A 21,861-nucleotide genomic window follows, 5' to 3' on the forward strand; every position below is an offset into this window, starting at 1 on the left:
GAGAGAGAGAGAGAGAGAGAGAGAGAGAGAGAGAGAGAAGAAAACTGTAAACCAGGTAAGTTTGAGTTTGACGAGATCAAGAACTGAGTTACAATTTTGGACTGAAGGTGCCAATGTAAGGTTTTAATTGTGAAAAAGATTCATGTAATTAAGACGAAATCTCACACTTGGCACTGGAACAAAAGAGAGTTACCTTAAAGGGGAGATCCCACCCATTAAAGACTCCTGATTATGAAAGTGAAATGTATTTGAAAGGAGAGATCCTAAATTGAGAAAGTCATAGTAAGTGTCTCTTTCTCTAAAACAATCACCCAGGGAAGAATTTTCCCAGGTAAAGCCCTGATGCACACAAAGTCCCCTGCAGCTATAGTTCAAATTGGGCTGAAGTATATCTAGAGCTGGTAGCAGGAAATGGTATCAGCAATGTGATGCCAATTTCATAGACACGAAAGACATTAGGAATCAAGAAGTCATGAAGGGTTACAGGAAAGTTCCATGGAGGACAGGCAACAACTAGCACTGCTAGATTTCCCACATTGAACTCATAAGCAGGCTGTGTGTAAACAGGAAATATGAAGTCTGGTGTCACTTTGTACCCTATCCCTGCTTCACATTCCACCAAAATGTGAGCAAGTGGCTGCCACTAGGTCCGGCCACCATGGGGCAACATACCATTATGTTCTCTCTTTCACAATAGATTGTACCCTTCAAACCATGAGGAAAGAAATCTTTCTTCCCTTAAATTGCTTCTCATCAGCCATTTCAACAAAATGATAAGAAAAGCAACAAACCTACCATCCCTACAGTGAACAAAAGGCTTCTGGGATACCAAAATAGGCATGTGAAGGGCACATATAGTTTGTAATCAGAACACCTGAGAGCCTCTAGTGGTGAAATATTTTATTAGATATTAATGAAATCTAGAATGATCAAAATTTCTAGGACTGAAAGACATTTGAATATGTTAGATGACATGATTCTAGCAGCAGTATATGGCCATAGATTTCTAGGTCATTAAAAGAAAATTTCCTGAGTACTTGGTTAGACATTTATTTTTTTCTTTTACATGACTACATTTCTATTATCTTGACACTCTTTTCTCTGTCACTGAGCTTGACACTCTATCTCTGTCACTGAGCTATATGCTTGGTCAGTCTACGTAAACTCGCTAATCTTTATACTTTATACTCGCTAATCTTTGTTTTCTAGATCAATTATTTTTTTTCTTTTTTTCTTTCTTTTTTTTATTGGATGTTTAATTACATTTCATATGTTGTCCACTTACCCCACCCCCCACCCACTCAGGAACCCCCTATCCCCTCACCTCTCCTCCTACTTCTCTGTGGATGTAACCCCTGTCTACCACCCCCCACTCCCACATCCCCACCCTCAAAATTCCCACCCCCTGGGGCGTCCAGCCTTCAGGAAGTCAAGGATTTCTTCTTCCACCTATGCTCAGCAGGGCCCTAAACTCTTACATATTCAGCTGAAGCCTTGGACCCCTCCCTAAGTGCTCCCAGGCTGGTGGTTTAGACCCTGGGAGCTGTGGTTGGTTGGTATTGTTGCTCTCCTCATGGGGCCACAAACCCTTTCAGCTCCAATGGCCTTCACTCTAACTCTTCCATTGGGAACCCCATGATCAGTTCAATGGCTAGTTGTGAGCATTTGCCTCTGAATATGTCAGACTCTTGAAGACCTCTGAGGAGACATCCATATCAGGCTCTTATCAGCATGCACTTCCTGACTTCCACATCAGCATCTACCTTTGGTGATTACACATGGGATGGATACTCAGGTGGAATGGTCTTCAGACGGCCCCTCCTTCAGTTTCTGTCCCTCACTTTGTCTCCATATTTGCTCCCTTGACTATTTTGTTGCTCCTTCTAAGAAGGACCAAATCACCCCCACTTGATCTTCCTTCTTCATGAGCTTCATGTGGCCTATGAGTTGCATCTTCGGCCTTTCAAGGTTCCAGGCTAATATCCAATAATCAGTGAGTGAATACCATGTGTGTTCTTTTGTGATTGGCTTACTTCACTCAGGATGCTAATTTCTAGTGCCATTCATTTACCTAGAAAACTCTCGAATTCATTGTTTTTAATAGCTGAGTAATACTCCATTGTGTAAATATACCACATTTTTTGAATCCATTCCTCAGTTGAAGGACATCTGGGTTCTTTCCAGCTCCTGGCTATTATAAAAAAGGCTGCTATGAACATAGTTGAGCATATGTCCTTGTTATATGTTCAGAATCTTCTGGGTATATGCCTAGGAGTGGTATAGCTGGATCCTCAGGTAATGCTATGTCCAATTTTCTGAGGAACCGCCATACTGATTTCCAAAGTGGTTGCACCATCTTGCAGTTCCACCAACAATGGAGGAGTGTTCCTCTTTCTCCACACCCTCGCCAGCATCTACTATCACCTGAGTTTTTAATCTTAGCCATTCTGACTGGTGTGAGATGGAATATGAGGGTTGTTTTTATTTGCATTTCCCTGACGACTAAGGATACTGAACATTTCTTTAGGTGCTTCTCGGCCATTCGAGTTTCCTCCATTGAAAATTCTTTGTTAAGCTCTATACCCCATTTTAAATAGGGTTATTTGGTTGTCTGGAGTCTAATTTCTTGAGTTCTTTGTATATATTGGATATTAGCCCTCTATCAGATGAAGGATTGGTAAAAATCTTTTCCCAATCTGTTAGTTGTCATTTTGTCCTATTGACAGTGTCCTTTGCCTTACAGAAACTTTGCAATTTTATGAAGCCTCATTTGTCAATTCTTGATCTTAGAGCATATGCCATTGGTGTTCTGTTCAGGAACTTTTCCCCTGTGCCCAAGTATTCGAGGCTCTTCCCCACCTTCTCTTCTATTAGTTTCAGTGTATCTGGTTTTATGTGGAGGTCCTTTATCCACTTAGACTTGAGCTTTGTACAAGGAGATAAGAATGGATCAATTTTCATTCTTCTACATGTTGTCCTCCAGTTGAACCAGCACCATTTGTTGAAAATGCTCTCATTTTTCCACTGGATAGTTTTAGCTCCTTTGTCAAAGATCAAGTGACCATAGGTGTGTGGGTTCATTTCTAGGTCTTCAATTATAATCCATTGATCTTCCTGCCTGTCTCTGTACCAATACCAAGTAGTTTTTAATCACTATTGCTCTGTAGTACAGCTTTGAGGTCAGGGGTGGTGATTCCTCCAGAAGTTCTTTTATTGTTGAGAATAGATTTTGCTATTCTGGGTTTTTTGTTATTCCAAATGAAATTGAGAATTTCCTTTTTTAACTCTGTGAAGAATTGAGTTGGGATTTTAATGGGAATTGCATTGAATCTGTAGATTGCTTTTGGCAGGATGGCCATTTTTATTATATTAATCCTGCCAATCCATGAGCATGGGAGAACTTTACATCTTCTGAGATCTTCTATTTCTTTCTTCAGGGACTTGAAGTTCTTGTTATACAGGTCTTTCACTTGCTTGGTTAGATTCACACCAAGGGATGTTATATTATTTGCAACTATTGTGAAGGGTGTCATTTCCCTAATTTCTTTTTCGGTCTGTTTATCATTCATGTAGAGGAAGGCCACTGATTTGTTTGAGTTGATTTTATAACCAGCCACTTTGCTGAAGTTGTTTATCAGGTTTAGTTCTCAGGTGGAAGTTTGGGGGTCACTTAAGTATACTATCATATCATCTGCAAATAGTGATATTTTGAATTCTTCCTTTCCTATTTGTATCTCTTTCACTTCTTTTTGTTGTCTAATTGCTCTGGCTAGGACTTCCAGTACTATATTGAATAGGTAGGGGGAGAGTGGGCAGCCTTGTCTAGTCCCTGATCTTAGTGGGATTGCTTCAAGTTTCTCTCCATTTAGCTTGATGTTGGCTACTGGTTTGCTGTAAATTGCTTTTACTATGTTTAGGTAGGGGCCTTGAATTCCTGATCTTTCCAAGACTTTTATCATGAAGGGATGTTGAATTTTGTCAAATGCTTTCTCAGCATCTAGTGAGATGATCATGTGGTTTTTTTCTTTAAGTTTGTTTATATAGTGGATTACATTGATGGATTTCCGAATATTGAACCATCCCTGCATTCCTGGGATAAAACCTACTTGATCATGATGGATGATTGTTTTGATGTGGTCTTGGATTCGGTTTGCTAGAATTTTATTGAGTATTTTTGCATCGATGTTCATAAGGGAGATTGGTCTGAAGTACTCTTTCTTTGTCGGGTCTTTGTGGGTTTTGGGTATGAGTGTAATTGTAGCTTCATAGAATGAATTGGGTAGTGTTCCTTCTGTTTCTATTTTGTGGAATAGTTTGAAGAGAATTGGTATTAGGTCTTGCTTGAAGGTCTGATAGAATTCAGCACTAAAACCATCTGGTCCTGGGCTTTTTTTAGTGGGGAGACTTTTAATGACTGCTGCTATTTCCTTAGGGGTTATGGGACTGTTTAGATGGTTTATCTGCTCCTGATTTAACTTTGGTACCTGGTATCTGTCTAGGAAGTTGTCCATTTCATCCAGGTTTTCCAGTTTTGTTGAGTATAGGCCTTTGTAGTAGGATCTGATGATTTTTTGAATTTCTTCAGTTTCTTTTGTTATGTCTCCGTTTTCAGTTCTGATTTTATTAATTTGGATACTGTCTCTGTGCCCTCTGATTAATCTGGCTAACGGTTTAACTATCTTGTTGATTTTCTCAAAGAACCAGCTCCTGGTTTTGTTGATATTTTGTATTGTTCTTTCTGTTTCTATTTGGTTGATTTCAGCCCTGAGTTTGATTATTTCCTGCCTTCTACTCCTCCTGGGTGCATTTGCTTCTTTTTGTTCTAGACCTTTTAGTTGTGCAGTCAACTTGTTAGTGTGTGCTCTCTCCAGTTTCTTTTTGTAGGCACTTAGAGCTATGAGTTTTCCTCTTAGCACTGCCTTCATGGAGTCCCACAAGTTTTGGTATGATGTGTCCTCATTTTCATTGACTTCTAAAAAGTCTTTTATTTCTTTCTTTATTTCTTCCTTGACCAAGTCATCATTGAGTAGAGAGTTGTTCAGTTTCCATGTGCACGTGGGTTTTCCATTGGTTTTGTCATTATTAAAGACCAGTCTTAGTCCGTGGTGATCTGATAAGATGCAAGGGATTATTTCAATCTTTTTGTATCTGTAGAGGCCTGTTTTGTGACCAATTATATGGTCTATTTTGGAGAAGGTACCATGAGGTGCTGAGAAAAAGGTATATTCTTTTGTTTTAGGATGAAATGTTCTATAGATGTCTGTTAAGTCCATTTGATTCATAACTTCTGTTAATTTCAAAGTGTCTCGGTTTAGTTTCTGTTTCTATGATCTGTCCATTGCTGAGAGTGGGATGTTGAAATCCCCCACTATTATTGTGTGAGGTGTAATGTGTGTTTTGAGCTTTAATTAAGTTTCTTTTATGTATGTAGTTGCCCTTGCATTTGGAGCATAGATGTTCAGAATTGAGAGTTCACCTTGGTAGATTTTTTTTTTGATGAGTATGAAGTGTCTTTCCTTATCTTTTTTGATTAATTTTGGATGAAAGTTGATTTTATTTCATATTAGAATGGCTACTCCAGCTTGTTTCTTGGGACCATTGGCTTGGAAAATTTTTTCCACCCTTTTATTCTGAGGTAGTGTCTGTCTTTGTCACTGAGGTGCATTTCTTGTATGCAGCAAAATTCTGGGTCTTGTTTGTGTATCCATCTAATAGTCTGTATCTTTTTATTGGGGAATTGAGACCATTGATGTTAAGAGATATTAAGGAAAAATGATTTTGGCTTCCTGTTATTTTTTGTTATTAGAGGTAGAATTATGTTAGTATAGTTATCTTGTTTTGGGGTTGTTGGAAGATTACTTCCTTGCTTTTTCTAGGTTGTAGTTTCCCTCCTTGTGTTGGCGTTTTCCATCAATTATCCTTTGAAGTGCTGAGTTTGTGGGAAGATACTGTGCAAATTTGGTTTTGTCATGGAATATCTTGGTTTCACCACCTATAGTGATTGAGAGATTTGCTGGCTATAGTAATCTGGGCTGGCAATTGTGTTCTCTTGGGGTCTATATGATGTCAGTCCAGGCTCTTCTGGGTTTTATAGTCTCTGGTGAGATGTCTGGTGTAATTCTTATAGGTCTGCCTTTATATGTTGCTTGACCTTCTTCCCTTACTGCTTTTAGTATTTTTTCTTTGTTTTGTGTATCTGATGTTTTGATTATTATGTGACTGGAGGTATTTCTTTTCTGGTCTAGTCTATTTGGTGTTCTGTAGGCTTCTTGTATGTTTATGAGCATCTTGTTCTTTAGGTTAGGGAAGTTTTCCTCAATAATTTTGTTGAAGATATTTATTAGCCCTTTAATTTGGGAATCTTCATTCTCATCTATACCTATTATCCTTAGGTTTGGTTTTCTGATTGTGTCCTGGATTTCCTGGATGTTTTGAGTTAGGAGTTTTTTGCATTTTGCATTTTCTTTGACAACTGTGTCAATATTTTCCACCGTATCTTCTGCATTTGAGATTCTCTCTTCTATCTCTTGTATTCGGTTGGTGATGCTAGTGTCTATGACTCCTGATCTCTTTCTTAGGTTTTCTATCTCCATGGTTGTCTCCCTTTGAACTTTCTTTATTGTTTCTATTTCTATTTTGAGATCCTGAATGTTTTTGTTTAATTCCTTCTCTGTGTTTTCTTGCATTTCTTTAAGGAATTTCTGTGATTCCTCTTTAAGGGCTTCTACCTGTTTAGTTGTACTCTCTCCTGTATTTCTTTAAGGTAGTTACTTAATTCCTTCTTATAATCCTCTATCATCATCATGAGAAGTGATTTTAATTCTGAATCCTGCTTTTCTGGTGTGATGGGTTGTCCAGGGCTTGCTATATTGGGAGAACTGGGTACTGATGATGCCAAATAACTTTGGTTTTTGTTGCTTATGTTCTTGCACTTGCCTTTCACCATCTGGTTAACTCTAGTGTTACCTGTCCTCACTGTGTAAGACTGGAGTCTGTATTTCCAGTTATCTTCCTTGTGGCAGAGCTCCTCAGAGTCCAGATGTCTCTGTGGTCTTATGATCCTAATCTCCTGGGAGGAAGAACTCCTGGTACTCAGGCCACCTCTTGGATCTGGAAATGTTTCTGCTCTGTGGGAAGTGGTTCCTCTAGGATTGCTCAGGATACGATGCCTCCCAATTGCAAACCACCTTGGTGTCTGCTGCTCTGAGTGCAGTAGCTCCTCGGCTGCTCTGAGTGCAGTGGCTCCTCTAGGATGGCTGAGGATTCAGTATCTCCACAAGAGCAGACCAACTCTGTGTCTGGCCTTGCCCAAAGGACCAGGCAGGGGTGGAAGTGAAGTAGAATTCCTCAGGGGCGGGGTTTGGGTAGCTGGTGTGTCCTGAATGTCCCTGGCTCCCAAAAGTATCTCTGGGGCTTAGGGAGTGAGATGGAGTTCTTACAGGCTGCTCTGAGTGCAGTGGCTCCTCTAGGATGGCTCAGGATTCAGTATCTCCACAGGAGCAGACCAACTCTGTGTCTGCCCCAGCCCAAAGGACCAGGCAGGGGTGGAAGGGAAGTGGAATTCTGGAGGGGCGGGGTTTGGGTAGCTGCTGTGTCCTGAATGTCCCTGGCTCCCAGATGTATCTCTGGGGCTTAGGGAGTGAGATGGAGTTCTTACCGGCTGCTCTGAGTGCAGTGGCTCCTCTATGATGGCTGAGGATTCAGTATCTCCACAGGAGCAGACCAACTCTCTGTCTGCCCCAGCCCAAAAGCTAGATCAATTACTTTTAATACTGTTGAAATATTCTAAAATTGAAAAAAGAACTCTGAGTTAGGTGCCCCAAACAAAATAAGTCAAAGCCATATTTTTGTGCTACGTTGAATAAATTTCACCAATATGATAACCAGAAAAATTAAGAATTTTCCTTAGACAAGAGAGAAGAATACAGATAAGCAAATACGTGTTTAACATTTGGAAATGATAATAAGCATAAATATGACATTCGTTGGCTGTATTTTTAGCAGTGGTTCTTCTTTTATTTGTATTTGAATTTTAATATATATGTTTTTATACTCTATCATATATTTCTGGCATTTATTACATAATATAATAGATGATTTTTGCCATCTATTATCTACCTACATTGATTTCTAAAAATCTGCGTGAACAACAGTTGAAAGATTTGCTTATTTAGAGTGACATCCTCTATGCTTTGCTCTTGGATTTTAATGAGAGGCAGTAATGTGAATCACTTCCATCAGCCTGGAGCCTGAATTTCCAAATGTTGAATTTAAGTGCACATTTGTTTTGTGTTTCATTTTGGTAGAGATGTTACTCTAATGAAATTTGCCTGAAGCTGGTGGTACTCATTGAGAAATGGTGAAAATCAATTAAATGACCTATTTACCTCACATAAAATTGATGATTTCATGAATGTAAAAAGTTTAAAGGGAAATATAAATATTAATGTTTAATTTGACTTGAATTTCCATTCGGTCTCTTCTTAATAACTGGTTTATTCTCCAGCAAGGGAGATAGAGTGATCCCATTAGGCATGATTGGCAAAATTCCATTTAGGCCAATTTATTTGGTGCAATGATGTATCTTAATTATTTGGCACCTTCAACATCTTTCATTGCTTGAGGACACAGGAGTTGGATCATGAGAACTCATTCTTACTTTTTATCTTCAAAAAAACTTCTATATTCTTATAACTTATGCCATGGTAACCAAGAAAGAATGAAAGAAACGCATTTGGGATGCCGTGTTTCACGAGTCTTTGATATTTATTTGTATATTTGAAAGATAGTGTGCTTTACATTAAAACTTCCAATTATTCCTCTAAACTATGTCTACTAAGAAAGATGAAAATTGGAAAATTTTGTTTTAACAATTATTTTTAAGCCTTCTGCTAACATATGAAAATGCACCTCATTAAAATAAATGCTGAGGAATTTTTATCTCATAACATTTGGTTCAAACTAAATCATATTTGCCTTCCTTATGAAGCCCATTTAAGCTCAAGTAATTCTTCACAATCATTTTTTTTTACAGATGAATAAAAGTCACAATATTGAGTTTTCCTCTACCTTATCACAATGATTCAGAAACAGCTGGTAACATAGCAAACTTGCTTTATCTTGTCAAATCATACTACTAACACATTTTACCAATTTAACTGACGCCAAGTGCCTCCTGCCCCATCCCATTCTTCATCAAGTGTGTTTTTAGTTTAGACTTATTTCCATTGTCATTAACCTTCTTCCAAATAGCATATTTATCCATCCACCTAACTATCAAACATCCATGAAGTGCTCTGTGTATGTTGGGGATTCAGATGAATGTCAGGGTTCTGAAACCACTTACTCAAGCAACCAACAAAACAAACACTCTTTCAAGTAGTCACCAAGGTAAGGAAGAAACCGACCAACCAACCAACCAACCAACCAACCAACCAACCAGCTTGCCAAACAATCTATCATCCAACTAACCAACAAACCAACAAACCAACCAATCAGCCAGTCAACCAGCCAACTAGCTTGCCAATCAACCAACCAACCAACCAACCAACCAACCAACCAACCAACCAACCAACCAGATTGCCAAACAATCAACCAACCAACCAACCAACCAACCAACCAACCAACCAACCAACGATCCAACCAACCAACCCGATTGCCAACCAACCAACCAACCAACCAGATTGCCAACCAACCAACCATCCATCCATCCATCCATCCATCCATCCATCCATCCATCCATCCATCCATCCATCCATCCATCCAGGCAGGCAGGCAGGCAGGCAGGCAGGCAGGCAGGCAGGCAAGCAAGCAAGCAAGCAAAGAAGCAAGCAAAGAAGCAAGCAAGCAAGCAAGCAAGCAAGCAAGCAAGCAAGCAGTCATTTTCCTGTTTCCTAGTGTTTCTTCAGTTCTAAAATGGGAATTATTAGAGTAATAGAAGTGCTGTGTTTCCCTTGTTTAGAACTGTAGGAGGAAGATATGCTTCATCTACTTGGTGTCTGTAGGGACTATATCCTGAGGATAAAGGCATTCCAGTTGACATTTGAGGAATATATAAAGATTTCCAAGAATCTAAGGAAAATGAGCACCTTAAAAATAGAGTGAGGAAAATGTTAAAGATTCACTTAAAAAGAGTTGCTTTTCACAAATTTAAAATTCCCCATTTAGCTTCCATATCCTTTAATGTCCTGGCCTATCTTTTTGTCTGCCTATGCTTCCTTTGCTTCTCAACAGAGAGCCTTTGCTTCAGTAATGGCTCTTCATGCTCCTAAGCAAAGCAAGTTTTAACCTAACCTCTTCCTCAAGTCATGTTCATGTCTCACACTTTCAAACCACCTGTATAAATTACTACCTCCACCAATCTTCTTTTTGGAGAATCATGTGTATGCTCAGTGGATAAGTGTAAGCATTCTTTAATTCAACACGTAATTACTATTCTTTGTCAATTTTGCAATAATTCTGAGAAACTAGGAAAGCAGTTTAGTTTTGCTCTCAGTCTTGGTGACAGTCTTGACTACATGGTATTGAAAATTTATTTACCTTGGCACAACATGAGACTAACAGATAGTGTGGGAAGTATTTATGAAGATAAAATGATGTTTAAAAAGTCATTGGGCAAATTGAGTTTGAATCACCTACAAAGCATTGCAAATAGGGAAGGTTAATCTTCATGTGTTATGAAGAAAAGTTTGCTGAAATGAATGGAGATGCGATATAGGAGAGAGATAACCACTAGGTTTTCCAGGGTGAATGAAATGTATCTTCCTATGGTACAAAACCAGGGAAGCACAGCACTTCTCCTATTAATCTAATAATTTCTCAACTTCAGAAGTGAAAGTATATCCGAAATGAGGATATTTGGATATTCATGTGAAGATCCAGCATATAGATAACAGTTACTTGATGTTTGGTGCTTAAATGAATAAATAATTGTTTTTGAAAAAGAGAAATGAAAATTAAAATAAGTTTGAATCTTTAAAAAAATAATAGAGTGAATAATAAAATTCAGAAATTTGTAGCAATTGTTTTTTTGTCCACTCTTTTTTTTAAAAAATTCAGGGTCTCTATAAGTAATCACTCTTGTCATAGTGCTTCAGTTTTTTGAGAGCTTGGATTACAATTTTGATCCAATATAATGGGCAGTGAGTATTTTTTCAGAGGAATAGTCTAGGTATTTCAGTCACACAGACAGCAATAAGGTGTTATAAATAATGAGTCAAAATGATTTCTAGAAGAGTTTTGTAGTTTTAAGTAAACCATGCGTAGTCATATGGTTATGCATTCTAGCATATAGAGTAACTTTAGTGTGTCAGGCCCTGGCATAACAACTCTAGTGTATACATTGTGAAATTTCTAATATTGCGTTATTTTATCATGAAACCATATTATGCTTCTATCAACTAGAAACAGAAAAATGGAATGACTTGCTCAAGGTCATACATACAGAATGTATCTGTTCTAGGATGTGAATAATAGCTATTATATCTCTCTAAAACTACCCTAAGAAACAAAGTGGTCAGGACAGCAAGGGTAGTTTTTAAATATATGAATACATTTCAGGTTAGGAAATTTGAATTGTAGAAGATTAGTGTTGTACATTATGAGTCTTTTGCTATGGCAAACACTAGAGAGATGTCGAGCTGAGTCAGCACAGTGAAGCAGATGGTGCAGTCCTGGCTCATTACAGGTGTGAAGGATAATGGGCTGAGGTTCTGTTAAATATGACATTAATACTAGTAAACTATAGCAACAGGAATCCTTGAAGGTACCTTCTACTTGAATTAAGGTCTAGTAGAAGGGCATATAGAAAATAGAGTAAGCTAGGCATAATAACACGTATTACCTAGCATTTATTCCTAAAATCATTTGGAGATTTTTGGTGAGTAATCCTGAAGTTTCATTTACAAAATAATATAAAGTTACTAAATGTCTCCAGTTTCTGTTTTTGAAGTGCATAGTGTTTTCAGCAATAGGGTCTTAATTTCTGAAAGGCAACCAGGGCATCAGCAGTAGTTTACACATTTGGGGAATTTCATGGACTTTCCTGACCAGCAACTTAATGGAAGGTTTCCCATGCTTGGCACTGAATATTTTGTTTAATCTTCTAATTCAGCTTGAACTGACCCAGAAGCCTCTTCACTAAGAACAAGTATCTCAAGATTGTATGTAAGTTGCCAGGAGAAAAAAGTGATCAATATTCCTACCCAGTTATAAATCCTATGAACTGCAAAAATGACTGATCTGGCAAGCCATATCAACTAATGCAACCGTGGTTCATTTATCTTGTAACTAAACAACAGCTGCATAATTGGAATTCAGGCAAACTCTATAGGAAGGAATTCATGCCTGATACTGTAAATCTAGTCAATTATCTACCATAAGCTGGTGAGATAATGGACCCTGGAGGAGAACCTACTACTTCCATTTTCCTAAACCAATGTAACTTCTAACTGTATTCTAAATAATTATCCTCATACCTACAGATACATGTAGCTCTAATTGGTTATCAAGTATATTTCTTTTTTGCAGCAGACAGAGGTTTCTTCAGAATTCACAACTGGTCTGAAAAAAAGTGTCCTACATTCAATGCTCAGGAGATTAAGTCATAAAAGGAATGGTGGAAAAATTGGAAGAGCTATAAGACAGGGAATAATGCTGTGATATAGTTTCTTTTAGTTATGACTGCAAAGATGCATCCATGAAACTTGAACAATATGGTTGCCTGAAGAAGACATGCATGATGATGATGCTTGTCAACATGACTATGCAGCTGGGGGAAATTTTACAATGTCCCACCCCTAGGTGAATAGCTATAGGCAAACAATTGCTACCGAGAGAGGTAGAATGAGTCTTTCCCAGAAATGATCCCATTGATAGGTTATCCTCTTCTAAGTGGTCAGCCCTAAAGACATGAATATAAAACAACAGTAAATGGGATAAGTAGGCTGTAATATTAAACATATACACATTTGAATAATAATAGCAATACATGAACCTGATAGGAAGTTGAATAACAAGATATGAGTGGAGAGGAAAGAGAGGGGTTGAAATGTTGTAAATAGTGTATTCATATGAAATTCTTAATATTTTTCCATAAAAAATCAAGTTTTTGATACTTAAGCACTCTGAACTACTAGCTCTGGTTCTTCCATCAGTGTCCATTTTATGTGTGCTTATATTTGAATTAATTGAGAATTCTCATATTAGTAACTTGATGAACAACAAAGCTTTTGGAAAATAAGAGCAAATAAAATTCAAAAGTTGTAGATAAAAAGAATGATAATTAGGGCAGAAGATAATGAAATGAAACTTAAGGAATCAAAATGAAGAACTGGCTCATTGGAATGATAAGCAAGATCTATAAACTCTTAGCAAAATAATCACAAGATAAGACACAAATTAATAAAATTAGAGGTGAAAAGGGGAAGAAATATATGCATTTCTTTATTCACTTATGGTGTCAATGTATTATGAGAAATATAGAGCAAGAAGGTATCTGAACTCAGTTCCAAAACCAAAACTTCACAGATAGTTCTTACCAATAACTTGAGAGTGTGTGAATCTGTATTATTGCTGGATGAAAGCAAAGGAAGCAATGAAGTGATTTATAGATAATTTATTTCACTGTAGCTATCATAGGACAAGATGATGTAGTAGCCTTTTTGACTGGAGAATCTCTAATTTCTACCAAATTCATACACATGAAAATTTCTGTTTTTAGCTGAAATTTTGGTTAGTTTATCATCACATCCACACATATCCCATCTTGACTAATACAACAAGAATCATTTTATTTGAAAGGATAGGAAAAAAGAAGTCTGCACTTCTTAAGAATGCAAACTCTGCATTAGTGAATGCATGAGTGAAACTTTCAGTAGAAAAGCCAAATAACTTGTGTTTGGGAGGTCCAGTTGACCACCAGAACAAACCTAGTTTTGTCAGGTGTTAGAAGCAATATGTGGAATCAATTAGCTTTCAGGAGCAACTCATTTATTCTGGGTACTTCAACCCTCCTTTTATAGTTATGGAAAGTATTTCAATTACATAATTTTCATGAATAGTACTTCATGAAAGGAAATTCCTAGGATTCAAGCATTGTTCCTTTAAGAGGGTGATGTTGATTATACTTATGATAAGAAAAATAGCTCTGTTCTATGCTTACCATTCTTCAGATTGGGTGACCAAAAGGACAAGAAAGTTTTGGTTTTGGAATAAGAGAAACTTTTAGTTTATAGGGAGTGATATGTCAGGTGAGATTATCATGTGAGTTAAAATGCTATAAAAAGAGACACAGAGAGATATTCTATAGCTAAGATGAACAATGCAAAAACAGTATCTCTATTATAATATTGTATTGTATTGTGTTGTGTTGTGTTGTGTTGTGTTGTGTTGTACTGTACTGTACTGTACTGTACTGTATTGTATTGTATTGTATGGGCAAAGTGTTGGCTGTGTCCTAGTGAAGATAATAAACTAGTATGTTAGTTCGGTTTACATAATCTTGAAATGTTAGAACCATTTGGGGAGAGGGAACATCAACTGATGAAGTTATTGTATCAGACTAGCCTGTGGACAAGTCTGTGACACATATTCTTGATTCAGTTTGATGCAGAAGGGCTCCGACCATTGTAAATGTTGCTACTCTTAGGTAGGTGGTACTGGATTATGTGACAAAACAAACTGAGTAAGCAATGAAAGGAAGTCAGTAAGCATCACTCTTCTGTGGTCCTGCTTCGGTTATAGTCTCCAGGTTCCTGGCATGAGCTCTTGTCCTGGCTTCCTCCATTATGGACTTCATCTGTACATTTTAATAAACTCTGTCCACCCCAAGAACCTTTTGGTTACAATGTTGTTCACAATAATACAAAAAACCCAGGACAACCATCAGGACTAAATAGAAATGTACATATTCTTTTCGTAGTCTTCTAATACCCTTTGTGTTTTCAGTTAATGAATTATTATAGCAATAGGCTTTTCTTTTAGGTCTTACAAAAAATGCTCTAATTCCTTGTGTGTAGTATTAATGTTAGCATATATACATACATACATACATATATTTTATAAAAATAATATAATTAAGAGAACTAATGTGTACATGATATTCAACTATGTCTTGTTTTCTAGTGTTGTCTGATTTTGTTATGTAAATGAGGAAGTATATAATTTTTTAAATATTGAAACTACTTCAATACACGTTTTACACATAGAAGGCTAAACCTTTAACAAATTATAAAATGGTTTAGTGTTATCAACCATGTCTGTTGGAAACAAATTGAGTCTTGATGTTTTTACTGTGAATTAGGTATGTAATTATAATCCAAAATTATTTGTTTCCTATACAAAAAATTAGGAATAGCTACAAAGCTCAATTTTAGTGCAAAGATGTACTGTGATCACATAAAATAACTTATAAATCACAACATGATATATAGCAAATGCCTGTTTAAATCATTGATACCCTGGGCATAAATAAATTATTTACTGAAGTCCTATTAAGATCATTCTCCTGAGGTCTGCCATGCTAAAAGCACAAAACCAGGCAGATAAATTAAAATGTGAAATGAATAAAATCAAAAGTGCAACCAGAATCTTCTATGGTAAACTAAATAATATATTTTGAGGTCATATGGATAAGAGCTATTTAAAAGGTATTTTTTAGAAAGATAGCCAAGAATTTGAGAAGATATTGTCCTTTATGAGCACCTCAGTTTGGTTCCTGGGAAGCTCACAAGTACCTCTAAGTTGAAACCCAGGAGATCCAGTCTTTTCTTCTGGTCTTTGAAAGCACAAACTCATATGTAGTATGTAGCATATACCTACATGCTTGCGTGCACACATATACACACACACACAAACACATACACACACAAACACACACACACACAAACACACAAACAATGTGTCTTGGTCTCTTGAAAAGAAATATTTACCACAATTAAAGTAAATTGAAGTTATAGTCAAAATACACATATAGTAGACACACACACACACACACACACACACACACATATATATATATACAAACACATACATACGCATCAATAAAAATCTAAACAGAACAGAGAGTAAGCCTTATTTCATGCACTATAAAGTCATACTGATCTTTTATAATTCTGTTTTGGCACAAAAGTTATAGATGAGTGTAAGCTTGGGCCCTTTGTGGGTTTAGTTGAGTTGCAGAAGTCAAATGGTATCATAGTTATGGGTAAGAGGAGGAGGAGGTTTTAGTACTCCAAACAATGATATGCTGTGCTGGGAAATTGAAAACTGATATAAAAATTCAGCTGGCCTACATGGATTAAAAGTGACATTGCTCAAATCATGGTCTCCAAGGAACAGACTTTTTTATAAAGCCATAGATTACTGACTACAAGACTACTATCCTATGTTAGCAACAATTTTCTTCAGAAAATGAAGCTGAATATATTTTAATAAACAGAGAAAATGTCTTCAGTTCTGCTCTAAATTCCCAGTCCTTATTCTCATTTTTCAAATACATATCTTGAGCTGTACTTACGTGACTGCAACTTAATTTGCAAGGTTTCTGAATAATGTTAGAGAATAATACCATTTCCCCTGTACATTCTAGAGGAACAAAGTTAATGATTACATGCAAATCCAACTGGGACTGCCACATGGTGGCTGTTAGCATTTGTTTTCTCTATTTTCTCTTGGACCATTGCACTTATTTGGCACTCACTATAACAAAAAATATTTAATTGCAGTTAAGGGAAAACACAAATCAAGCCAGGCTATTTTTGAGGTAATGGTTGTTGCTTCTCTGTATTATGTATTTATTCTCCTTCTGTTCTCAGTATAGGAATGTAGGAATTAGTGACACAGAGCTTCAGAGCAAAGGTAAACAAATCTTTCAATTGACCACATAGTTTGCCAAGTGTGGAGCATCTGCCATTGGGGGATAGAATTGCTGAATATAGTTAAATAGAAACAGAATATTCGGAATGTGGCATAAACAGGATGGCTGGCCTCATAAAATGGGACTAACTTTGACTTACATGCTCTGTCACTTTCTAAGGTGACTTTTCCAAATTATCACCTTTTAGGTCACTCACACTGGCCTGAGGTGAAGCACAAATCCTAGACAGTCATTTCCTAATGAGAACACTCACTCTCTTGCACAGTCTAAGCACATCCAGACTCTGTTCTCAAAGTCCCCACTGGTATGTGCTACACTGTGTAAAGAACACACTAGCACTTTAAAAAGGAGTTCTAACGGCTGTGTTACCTCAGCTCAGAAGAGAGTCAAATGGGGGAGGAAGAACTCAGAAAGATGCTTCTTCTCTATCTGTGTGTCCCTCCTGGCATCTGACTCACCTCTGGGGCTAACAGAAATAGAGCTTAGAGTGTGATGACCTTTCCTGTTACTCCTCCTGTTGGCTGTACCAGCCTCTTTCACATGGTCTTTAGGACCATGACATCAACATGACTGTCTACAGCTTCTCCCAGAGTTTTGTTCTTGACTAAAGGGTGTTGCCTTGTTGATGATTATACAGCCTTCTTTAGGGTCTGGGCCATAGGCAGTCTGCCTTGCTATAGTCATTAAAAGAATATATTATATCATTTAAGGACAATAAAGAAGGCTTACCTCATTTCGAGAACATTCTATGAAATAAGTTGACTAAAGGTTTTGTTGTTGCAATGTACTGAAAGTCAACTTCTTTTTTTAATTTTGGTACAATTATGGCTACTTGATGTTGGAAGAGACTTATGAATATTATCATTGTGTGTATGAGGATGGTGTTTGGGGTGGGGTATATGCCCATGTGCATACAGATGTTAGGTGTCCCATTTGATTCTTCTCCAGTTCATTCCATTGAGATGAGGTCTCACGCTAAACCTATAGTTAGGCTGGTGACCAGCAAGCCCCAGTGATCCTTCTGTCTCCTCCTCCAAATCTGAGTTGGGGAAGGTATGCAGTCGTGCTCAACTTTTTATGTGGGCTCTGAGAATCTGAACTCTCCTCCTCATGCTTGTGCAGAAGGCACATATACCCACTCAGCCATCTATGAAGTGTCACAAGTCACATAACACACAGGCAAAAGTAATTGCACGTACATACCAAACACATGTATAAAGAGAGGTGAGGGTTACTTGCTGAGATCTGGAAGTTTTTGTTGAGAATCATAGGCTCTACACAGTAAAACTGTCATGGAATTAGAAAATACTCATTGATTCGATACTAAATAGAAGCACGGTGTCTTAGAGAATTCAGGGCTATAAAACTATAGTGAAGGTTTCAGTGTCTCTTGGAGTGAAGGTCAGTAGTAAATGAGAGAACTGGAGCAAAGCAGACCCAGTATCACAAACAAAAGTGGGGGTGAGGAGGAAAAAGAGGAGAGACCTTCCTCATGGAAGTCAGGCTGGAAATCACCCTAAGATGCAGCTTTCTTTATTTTGTCAGTGTGAAAATTACTGAAAGGAAAACCTCAAGATGGCCCTTGTGAGAATCCAATGTCTCCTTTTTTATAATAACCTAATTCTGAAACAGTCATCACCACTGATCATCAGGTACTTCTATTGACCGGTCTATTGAACTCGGAATGCATACTCAGTGGTAGATTGCAATAGGCTCTTGATACATGGAGGTTTATGCCCTAATTCCTGTGATTGGTAAATTTACTTACTGCAATTAGTTAGAAATGATTATAGCAGTGATTTTTTTTTTTACTCTTATTGACCTCTGTTGCTGTAGATTCTAAATGAAAAGCAGAAAAGCAGGCAGGTTTATTAGTATTATTATTAGGTTATTAGTACCATCCATGAACATGCCCGGCCAATTTCTTCACATTGCTTTGTTATTCTCAGGAAACCAAATGCCAAGCCAGCACTCCCGTCAACTAGGTACAACCTTTTGTATCCACTAGGAGGATTTTCCTTTGCCACTCAAGAGCAGGTATCATGATTATTTATTATTATTATTATTACCTGAAGTTCATAGCATATTTATTATCTGTAAAATGTACTAGCCCTAATTCCAGTGAAAGATACATTTGCCAGAGTTCTGATCAAAGTTCCTTTTGCCTTTTTTCATCCAGTTGAGTCTCTACTTCCTAAAGTTACACAGATCAAGTTTTCTTCCCCATTCATGCCAGTGTGCTTACTTTATCCATTTACAACACAATTTGATTAATTTGTTTGACTTCTATTGTGGGTTCTCTTTCTGAGTTGCTTTAAAAATTTGCAAATAGTAAAAATTTCCTTTGTGATACATAGGTCTATGAATTTGGAAAATGTGTGAAGTCCTTCATTCACCAATCCAATCCTTTGCAACATTCTTCCAGTCGCATTTCTCAAGCCCCTGAAAACAGTTCTAATAAGGTGTCCATCTTCATGGTCTCATATTTGAAAGACAGCCATACAAACATATCATACACTAATTGTATTGTAAATAGATGATGGTCTGTTTATATACAAAATAAAGCTCTGGTTTGTAATTAACAGTAGTACAGCAGACAAACTAGTACCTAAAGTGACCCGCTGAGGGAACTTGGCCATTATCTAGTCTGATATTCTAGGGAGCCAAGCGATCACATCTCTAACACTGTTTGCAACTAACTTGCAACTGCTCTAATTTTTGTCCTTGCTTCCAAATGTATACCAACTGTAGGAAACCAATCATAAAGCTCTCTCCAATAAAGTTGGATGCTTGTGTCAGTCATTCTGGATCCCTGGTTCCAGTAGCTTCCTATCGAGGCATATTCGGAGTCCTCATTTCTGATGCTCACCATGAAGTCTTTTCTCCTTTAAGTTTCTTCCTTTAAGTTTCTGCCAAATGCAAGCAATGGTGGTTGACTCCATTTCTAGGGTAGGCTCTGAATAAATACCTAGTGCTATTTTTCCTTTCTCATTTTGCTGTTCTTCACTTATCTCTATACTTGAATTTTAAAAATGTATTTCCTAGGCCCTACTCCAGACTCAAAGAATCAGAATTTCTAAAGTAAAGGCCTGAAAAATGTGTATGTAAGAGCATTCCCCTGGGGTGATTCTTATTTACATGAAATTTGAGCACTAATGCATCACATAATATCCATAGAACATTCCTTCAAATTTCGTATGAGCTTATAATTCTTATAAGCCTTTTGATGAAGGTGTTCTTGAGATTGATAAATGTTATAAAACTAGGGCTGTCAGTACTATCTTATGTGGTAGATGTCATACTCAAAATTAATTTTGACCCCCCAAAATTTGGAAATCCAGACTACAATGAACTTAGGAACTTAATGTTTCCATGTTTAGGCTTACTTATACATGTGTGCTTGTGCGCATACAGTTTTAAAAAATAAGCTGGCTAATGATTGCCTAGTGTTTCTTAATCTGAAAATGACCTTAAGAAGAGAGTTGACAGTGTGATTCTCTGAAATAGAGTCTAATGCATAGGTTTATAACTGCAAAGATTATGTAGAAAATTAGTAATTTTTAATATCCAATGCTATTTTGTCACCCACAAACTGAATGTTAACTCAGATTCAAACTTCTATGTTACTCATAGCCTTTACTTTAAAGTTCATAAAATTGTTCATTCCTTTGTAATTTTTTAAATAAGAAATTCATGGGGAATGGAGTAGAGACTGAGAAAATGGCCACCCAATAACCAACCCATTCCATGTGCAAGCACCAGTCCCTGACATTATTAATGATACTCTGTTATGCTTGCAAACAGGAGTCTAGCAAGCATGGCTGAACTTTGAGAGGCTCCACCCAGCATCTGACTCAGAGAGATGCAGAGACCCACAGCTAAACAGTGGATAGAGCTTGGGGACGCTTATGGAAAGGTTGGGGGAAGGATTGTGGGCTGGAAGGAGATAAGAACTACACATGAAGACCAACAGAATCAACTAGCCTAGACTCTTGGATCTCTCAGAGACTAAAACACCAACTAGAGGGTGTACATAGGTTAGGCCAACCACCAACCCCACACACAGATGTAGCAGATGTACAGCTTGGACTTCATGAGGCTTCTGGATAGCTGTAGTGGAGGTTCGCCCAAAAGCTGTTAGCTGTCTGTGGGATATGTTCTTCTAGCTATACTGCCTTGTCTGACCTCAGAGGGAAAGGATGCACCTAGCCCCTCAGAGACCTGAGGTACCAGGACAGGGGATTTACAGCAAGGGTATCCTGTCAGAGGACAAGGGGAAAGAGGAGAGGGCAAGGATTGTTAGAGGAGTGACAGGGTGGAGGGCCAATGAGTGAGATATAAAGTGAATACATAATTAAAAAATTGTTTAAAATAATTTTTACTGAACTGTAACCTCTGTAAAGTTTAAAAGGAATTATATTTAGTCAGGTAATGATGTGAATACATTAACAATTGTGGTGTACATTTCTTTTGTGTAATATTAAGAATTTTATATGATTTAGAGAGAGAGAATCAAGTTTTATATCTGTTCTAAGTCTCATACTCTGTCAATTGCTAGAGGATCTAACTGTAAAGATTTTAGATTTTAAAACTCATCTGATTCTCTAAATTAAAAAAAAAGCTACAATCTGCCTCTAGTTTTCATATTATTTCCTTCATCCCTTCATCCATCCATCCATCCATTCATGTATTTATTAATTTTTATATTTGTGATTTTTTGATAAATATACTCATTTCTGTCTACATGTGTTGTACAATGAATACGTTTCATACTTTATTCTAAAGAGGACCTAATTTTATGAGGAAAACAAGAGTTTAAAATATGTGACTGTGTGGGGAAAATTTAGAGGCTGCCACAGCGGTGGGGCCCCAGAGGGTCCCACATTCGGGAGGAACCCTATAGTTCCAGCGGCCTAGAGGCTTTGGCAGCGGCAGGCCCCAATAACACAAGGAAGTCCTTGGTTCCAAAAAGGTTTATTGTCATG

The sequence above is a fragment of the Grammomys surdaster genome, unplaced genomic scaffold (assembly GCF_004785775.1).
Source record: "Grammomys surdaster isolate TR1022 unplaced genomic scaffold, NIH_TR_1.0 97, whole genome shotgun sequence".
Taxonomy (NCBI): domain Eukaryota; kingdom Metazoa; phylum Chordata; class Mammalia; order Rodentia; family Muridae; genus Grammomys; species Grammomys surdaster.